The sequence below is a fragment of the Asparagus officinalis genome, chromosome 7, assembly GCF_001876935.1.
Source record: "Asparagus officinalis chromosome 7, Aspof.V1, whole genome shotgun sequence".
NCBI classification, from domain to species: domain Eukaryota; kingdom Viridiplantae; phylum Streptophyta; class Magnoliopsida; order Asparagales; family Asparagaceae; genus Asparagus; species Asparagus officinalis.
In genome coordinates, this window is record NC_033800.1 from 39181639 (window position 1) to 39190629 (window position 8991).

An 8991-nucleotide genomic window follows, 5' to 3' on the forward strand; every position below is an offset into this window, starting at 1 on the left:
TCGACCAGCCACCCATATGACCCCCGCTCAAATCCACGTTGCCCCTACAACCCACTCCACCTCCCCTACTCTGACGATCCGCACTGCCCTCAACCAAATCCGCCACCCAGCCTTTGGCCCGGTCCCACCTCGGCCTTTCAGATCGACCAGCCACCCATATGACCCCCGCTCAAATCCACGTTGCCCCTACAACCCACTCCACCTCCCCTACTCTGACGATCCGCACTGCCCTCAACCAAATCCGCCACCCAGCCTTTGGCCCGGTCCCACCTCGGCCTTTCAGACCCATCGTGCCACATCCGCAGCGTCACCACCACCTTGTCTACAGGCCCCTCGGCCTCACAGGTAAGATCCCTATTTTCCTTATTTATTATTCCGTATAATTTTTACATTTGTTAATTGTACGCAAGATTCCAAATCTAGATTAGTTTATTGTAATTCTTATATTTGTCATGCGAATTTACATTTTTAGTCGTTATTTATTAGAATTTTAGATTTGTTAATAATTATCTAAGTAGGCTTGTTAATAAAATTGTGAATTATCTGCTTATGTTAATTTGTGATATAATTATCTACGTGGATTTGATGAATAATATTAAATAAATCATAATTATGTAATAAATTGTATTTTTAGAATAATTATAATAAATTAAAGAGTTTATTTTGACAACGGGATTATTTTAGAATAATTATAATATTAAGAATTTATTTGGTGGAAGGAAATCATTTTAGAATGATAAATGTTTTTAAAAGAATTTATTTTGCGAAAATAGACTATTTTGAATTAATAAGAATTTATCTTGTAAAAAGATTATTTTTGAATTTATGAATTTATTATTTAAAAATTTTAGAATAATTATGGTGAGAGATAATTTGAAAGAAATTTATTTTGCAAAGATTATTTATTTTGAATTAATTTAGTTTATGATCGTATGATTGTTGGTTGTTGACCGTGACATTTTATGTGCAAAACATCCGTCGATTCCATGGTTTTTATTTTAATTATGTGGCATACCATGTTTTATCTGTATAGAATTAGCTGCATTTATTATTCTTGTTGTGTTTGAGAACCATTTGTAGTTCATAACTTAGTGGCCTTGTACGTCATGAACAAGACTTAGTGACATGTGTGTGTCGTTGACTGAATTTAGGAGGTGGACCAGAGATCTAGTTCAGGTTATGATTGTTGACTTAGAAAAGCGAGAAGAGTTAGGATAGAGGAGTCTTGGTTCATATGATCGGATTTGGCTGTTGACGTATCTTCCAGGCTCGCATCAGTGAATTCGTGTAGTCACTGGGGTTGGTTTGTTGGGCTAAAGTAAATTCGTGTAGTCACTTTGGTTAGTGAATTTATGTAGTCACCTGAGTTCTGCTTGAGTTCGGACCAGGCCAAAATCGGATTACGTGTAGTCCTCTGACCGATTCGTGTAGCGATATTGGATGCACGTGGAGGATTTGTGAATAGTCGTTTATCCGAGAATATGAATGTTGACTCTATGTAAGATATGGACCTGTGATCTATTTTAGGATGGCTAGTACTCGGCCCTGTTATTGTATGTTGTAGACCTTATGTTTATCATAATTTAGTAGTGGATTGCATTTTGATTTTGTTAGATTTCCAGTTGCATGTATCTTTTGTCATTTCTGTTGTTGCATCGGTTATTGCATTGGTCATTCGACCGTTTCTATTTTCTTTTGTGGGGTCTTACCATGTGCCATGCACACTGACGTACACCTGTTTTCTCTGGTGTACGTCAGATTTAGATGACGAACAAGTCCAGTATGGAGATGCATTGCAGCCGAAGTGTCTTCCAGATGGAGCAGAAGAGCAAGCTGGAGCTTAGTCATTTCTTTTCTGTAGTTGCCGGTGGATATTAGATTACTTATGTAGTACTTCTCTTTTAACCTTTTGAGATATTTATTTATTTTTACAGTACTTCCTTTTATTCTGTTGGACTATGTATTTTCATATTTTTAGTTGGACTGTTTTATAATAAGGGCATGTTTGACCCAAACTCTGTGTCTCGGATGATATTCTATTTATGATATGACTCTTTTCTCTGAGTTGTTTATTATATTTTTGCTAATTGTGATCTCCGACCTATGACTTCGCATTTTATATTGTTTGATGATTGATTAGTGTATTAGGTTGAGAATAAATAGTCTTTTGTTAATTCTCCTCAATCTAATACGTCGCGGGCTTGTTCACATTCCGATTCCCTGGTATGTTAGGAAGCGGGGTGTGACTAGTCTTTTTGGTGGCCCATGCAGGTCACGGTCCCGAGTTTCCTCTAGTGAGAATATAATGGATAATTTAGACGTATATCATATTTCATCCGTAAGACTATACTTAGCCATTATCTTAGTATCTTGACAAATTATGTCTAGCCTCTACTTATCACTTTTTAACTCTGAAACTTCCCACTGTTTCTTGTCTTGTCACTTCCCGACTACACTCTCCTTAACTTCTCTTTACTCATACCGATCATTATTTAATGTGTTATTATTTTTACAACTATGTTTTCTTTGATTTGACTTATGTATCGCTTGATTGTATTGATTTCTGCATTATTTATTATATTATTTTATGTATCACATACATTGTTATATTGTATGTTTTTCATTAAAAATGTACAAGTAACATAGTCTAATGAAATCATTACTTATACATTTTTAATTGTTCAAATCATGTCATTAAGTGTTTCGTATTACTCTAGATTTCACATATAAATTACATAGTATATTTGATATTCAGATTATTTTTCTGTGTTTAATTATACTTTGTATATCTACATTATATATGTGTGTGCTTTTTCTGTCATACCATCTATTATGTACTTATGTTTTAGATTATTATATATTGTTCGTATTTTTAGTGATATACATTAATAAGTTCATGATTTTGATATTCTACATATGCATTACATTCTTATTTTTTAATTTTTTCGACTCACAATATTTTTAGTACATAGTTACCTTATCAGTCAGTTTTGTCTTGTTAGGTTGTATTAGTATGTTCACATTGGTTTCGTTATTTCTAAGAGCAATGTATTTCTATTTTGATATTCAAGCAATTACTCATATGTTAGGATTGGAGTTTGAGTTGCTAATTATATAGGTTTTGTTACATTATCTCGTATGAGTGGCTATTATTCTTTTATAACTAATATAAAAGATAATTCCAAATAGTGTTTATGTTTCAGTTGTATTCAATGATTTTTGTATGTGTTAAAATTTTTTTTGAGCTTTTACTGTCAATTTGTTCGATACTTATTTGAATGCATTGATTTTTTAAGATTGATGGTTCTATATTTAACTTATTATTGTAATTAGTAGTATGTATTTTATGCTGATTGTAATTATGTGATTTTGACTACTGTATAATATATCACTACATCTGAATTGATTTTATACAATAATAATTATTATTGTTATATCTTATTTATATCTATTATTTTTATTACTAATATTTCTGAGTTATCATATTATTTGTCGAATATATATAATTATTTCCTTATTATGTTTTAGATAATATATTTATTTTGAATCACTTGTTGCTCTTATGTCTATTTTATCATATAATATTTTGTGACTGTTTTCAACATAATTTAACTTGTTAGCACGATTAGTACTATGAGTATTCAGACTTTTTTTATGTTTATTATTATGTGTGTGTTTTTATTTTTAATGGTTATTATATATGATGATTTTATTTGCAATATTATATAAACAGGTTTAATACTTGACTTAGTATTGTGCCTTGTATGATAATTGTTTAATGCCATATGTTCTTAAAAATTATTGATTATAACTACAACTATATATTGTATTTATCATCCATTGTATTGCGTATTAAATATTGTAATTTTGCTTTGTTCATTATTGATCTATGTATACCATAAGAATGTGTGTTGTGGGTATTTATATTTGTTATATATAATACTAATCTGACTTTTATGTCATTTTAAGGTTTATTATGGTTGTTTTATTGATTCGAACGATTATTGTAATTATTATTTATTCATGTTTGTTTTGTGATTGTTGTGTTTTATACTATTACTGCACACGCTTTCATAACATCTTTTATCATATTGTGATTATATATAACTATGTTTAACCAGGATGTGATAGTATAAATATTTCCCGTGCCTAATTTACATATACTAAATATATATATTTATAATCTAAGATTAAGCAATTAGTATGTATCATTGAGTTATGTGTTTTTCCCTTTATTAGCATTGATTCGATTTACGATAGTCTTTTACTGTACATACATTTGCTCTGTATGGTGATGAATTTATTGATATTGTTTATGTATTTACTATATTCTTGCGTGTTTGTTGTGATTAAGTGCATGTTCGTTGTTTACTTTGATTATACTATGCTTTTGTATTACTTCACTTCTGATTTTATGAAATGCTATTACTTTCTATTCAAGCATATACTTCCTTTTGTTGAAATATATTTTTTATATTACTATTTTGTATTGATTTTACTATTGTTTGTATTTTATTTTTCTACTCTTACAATGTATTTCTGTTGGTGTGGATTCTTTTATGCTTATATTTTTAATATAATTTTATTAGTTGTGTGTTTTGTGTGTATTATTGTACTTATTTGATCATTTTGAAAATAATTGCTTTGATTTTACAAACATTATTAACTATTAGTTAAATAATTTTGATTTGTTCATTTTCTGCATTCTAACTGATTTATGTGACTCTGTTCGTTATGTTATTATTATGAGTTTACGTACTTGATTTATTTTATACATATATATGATTTACGTTAATACTCTTATTATTGATTGTGTAAATCTTAATTCGTTTGATTATATGTGCCTTCTTATTAAATTGACAAATAATATTCATGATTTTAACTGAACATGATTATTAATTTTATATCTATTTGTGTTATAATAATTTACTTTACATAATTCATACAATTGATTTCTTATTGCTTTACAGATTTATTTATGTTAGACCCTAGGGGGTGAATAAGGTCAAAGCTAATCTAATTCCGATTTTATGCCAATTAAAAAAACTTTCTTGATTAATTGATTCTTGCAAAAGATATATGAATGAGTTATGAGCAAAAATGTAAAATACAAGCACAAAATAAATATACATAAAGCAAACTCAAACACAAGATATGATCACGGAGTTTGATCAACCCTTGACCTACGTCTCTGCTCCTCACCTCGAGGAGATCTCCACTTTATCAGCACACCCGGTTTGGAAGCCAGAACTTCTCAACACACTCGGTTTTCTAGTTCACCGAAAACTCTACAAGACACTCATAATGTAAATATACAAACTACTGTTAGCCCTTATGTTTTGATGATGTTTTACAACCACCATTATCAGTACTAATTGCTTGTTAGTTAATATATATCAAGCTTGTTAGTACCACATATGGAGGATTGGATGGAATATGAGCTACAACGATGATATCCAAAGGAGGAGGAGGCATAGTGATGAAGCAATGTTTATTCAAGAACAATAAATGCAATGAGAAGCTTCATCAACTCAAGCTATATCAAGACTCAAAGAATTGTAATTTTATATGAGGATATTAGCTAGTTTTTCTTTTCTCTCTAGTGCCAGAATGTAGGCAAGTAGCTTAGATTTTATTTGAAGCTATTGGGATATCACACACACGTTTTCATACTTATATTTTTTAAGCGTTTTGACAAAATATTATTTTTCACAAGTGTGAGGACCTATTCGCAAAATTCCTTTTCTAAACAGTTTGTTTTTAGTGTCAAAAACAATTTACAAAGTTACACAATTTTTGGAAGTCATTTGAATATTTTTACAGTTTTTCAAAGAGTTCAAAACAGGTTTTAAAAACAGTGTCAGTATGTATCAGTTCACGGTCGACCGTCACGATCGACCGCGCCTGTGTTCTTTTCTGAGTGGGTAGCAGTAACTTTCGCGATCGATCGCCACGGTCGACTGTCAGTTCGAAAATTCTCACGGTCGACCGCCACGGTCGACCGCAAAAGTCTCTGAAAATTTTCTGAGCCCTCGAAAGTGGCTCGCGGTCGACCGCCGCTTAATCCAACGGACGTTTTACGGTATATATTTGCAAATGATTTCTTACGGGTTTTAGGGGATCTGAGTATGAGTTTTAGTAGCTGATCTTCTTATTATTTAAAGTCTTATACCCCTCCTCTTTCAAGTGCTCTTGTCCATTTAAAATATCCTGCAAACTTGTTTTACTGTTTTCCAAAGAGCCCTAAACTTTCAAACTTGTTCTTTGTTTTCAAGTTCACATCCCAGCTTCAGTGTAATCTTTCTCCTTGTCATATGAACATTGTAAAGAGAGAGTTTTTACACCATTACTACTGTTATGAGCTTGATCTTGTGGAGATCAACTGTGTGGGAGTTAGATCTTGTGGTGATCAACTGTGTAGTTGTGAGATCTTGTGGAGATCGTTGTGTAGAAGAAGTTCCAGCTTCCAAACAGGGTTGTGTAGTGGATTCTCCTTGAGAGTGGGGAGCGAGGACGTAGGTCAGCGGGCCGAACCTCGTTAACACATCACGCGCCACTTGGATAACGATTTCTAACTCTATCTCCTTTACTTTAGTTGTTCATTGTTGTGGTATGTTGCTTGTCTTAATTTTATTACACAATTATAGCCTTCAGACCCTAATCACCCCCCCTCTAGGGTCCAACAACCACAACCTCAAGTGTTGGTCCTCACGTATCGCCTCCCTCAAGTACTCAGATTTACTACCTCTCACTAGGCTTTACTACCGACGACACTCCTCTTGGTATCGATTACGTCCTCACCACACACTCCTCTTGGTGTACTTGTGTATTACAAAGTGATACTCACAAATGAAGCTCAAATACAATAAATTTGTTCTCTAATATGGATGAGAACACAATAAGGCTCACTCTCACTAAATCACACACCACTACCCAACAATATATTGTATGAATTATTATAAGCTCAATAAAAGTGTGTGTGATAAATGAGAACAATAAAATTCTAACTCAAATAAAACTAGCTAAGATATGAATATGAAAATCAAAATAATAAATAAGCTAAGAGTTAGAAATCTTCTCTATAAACACAATGAGCTGTAGATATGATGATGATGATGATGAATTCCTCAGTTGAAATCAAAAGCTTCCTCCTTGTGAAAAACTCCTCTTTTGAAACAAAACTTAAAACAATGCTTAAACACAAACTAAACTCCTTTAAAACTTGATTAAACAATTATCTTGGTTACTCAGAAGTTAGAGGGTATGGGGTATATATAGGATCATAGAACAAGCCACAAAACCAAGAGAAAACCAAAGAAAAAGACAAAAAAATAGAAACCTAAAAATCTGGAAAAACTAGCTGTTACAGGCGTCGGTCGACTGATGAGCTAAATCAGTCGACTGACGAGTTGACCGTTACAGGCAACTAACAGCTTATCAGTTGACTGGTGAATCTCGTCAGTCGACTGATGACCTCATCAATCAACTGGTCAGTCGACCAAATAAGAAACAGAAACTATTGATGATTCTAGATGAGTTCATCAGTCGACTGATAACAGGCTATCAGCCAGAAACAAACAGTAAATCTGATTTTCAAATCTCTTTTAAAAATAGTAAATAAATTTCAAAAAATGTAAAACCTTAGGAAACGTTTATAAACATGAATATGAACATGTTACAAAAAGAAATTTTAGAATTATACTTACCATTTGTAAAATATCATTACTTTTGTAAAGTGTACATAATACAAGTTTTTGATGAATCTTAAAAATAGAGTTTGACATGTAAGAACATGTGGAAACTTTATGAAATGTTTTTATAAATATTGTAAAACATGAATGTAATGTAAAAAAAGATTAATAAACCAATATTGTATTATTTTCTTAAATAAACTCATTTTGTAATAAAAATCAAAATTGTGTGTGTGTATATATATATTGAGCTTGACATATATTCACACAATATACGTTACAAAACTACTAATATACCTAAGTGATTACGCACACAGCTTGATCTTGAATCTTTAACTCTGATATGAATGGCTTTCTATCATATATGGATATCCTGTAAAAAAAACAAGCCAACCACTAGGAAACAAATTAGCTATAAATTGTTTGGCAAATCATCATCAAAGCAAAAGGGCCAACAATCTTCCCCTTTTTGATGATGACAAAATTTATAAAATGTATATAAAATCTAAACATGAATGAAATATGAAACCATTATAAACCAATAAACAAACCATTTCTCCCCCTTTGACAATATCAAAAAGGGGGAAACAAAAGAATAATAGAGCGAAAGCTCCCCCTATCAATAAGCACGGATGAGAAAAAATAAAAATAGATATAGGGATGACTCCCCCTGCCAAACTGCCATATGGAAAATATGCAATGATGAGCAAGACAAATAAATGTGAGTAAGTATGGATATAGAATATCCTAAACACAACACATATTAAAGAAGACCAAATGACCACATATATGTATTATTAAGAATAGAGTCACAAGAGTCTAAAACATAAATATATATCCATAGGATATATATCAAAAACAAAAAAAACCCAAAAATGAAAATCAAAGGTTTAAAAATCAAAAATCAAGAATCAAATGATTTGTCAATAAATCGAAAAGAAAATTCCTAAGTTATCAAATCATAAATTATGATTGATTGAGAAAATATAAATATATTATTAGGAGAATGATGTCTCAATACATAAAAATAAAGTATAAGTTCATGAAAACTTATAAAAACCAAAATCTTGTTCATGAAAATTCATGAATCCAATAAAGGCAATAAAAATGGTACCAAAAGAGAGTCCAAAAATGAGAGTTCATGGAAAAGCATAAAGTATCATTTTAACAAAAAATAAGATGATTAAGCAAATACATGATTCAAATAATAAACATGCTCAAATCACCAAAAGAAATCTCTAAGCAAAGAGGTTAGGCAAAGATGTCCACTACTAAAAAGGATATTTTGTATCAATATAAT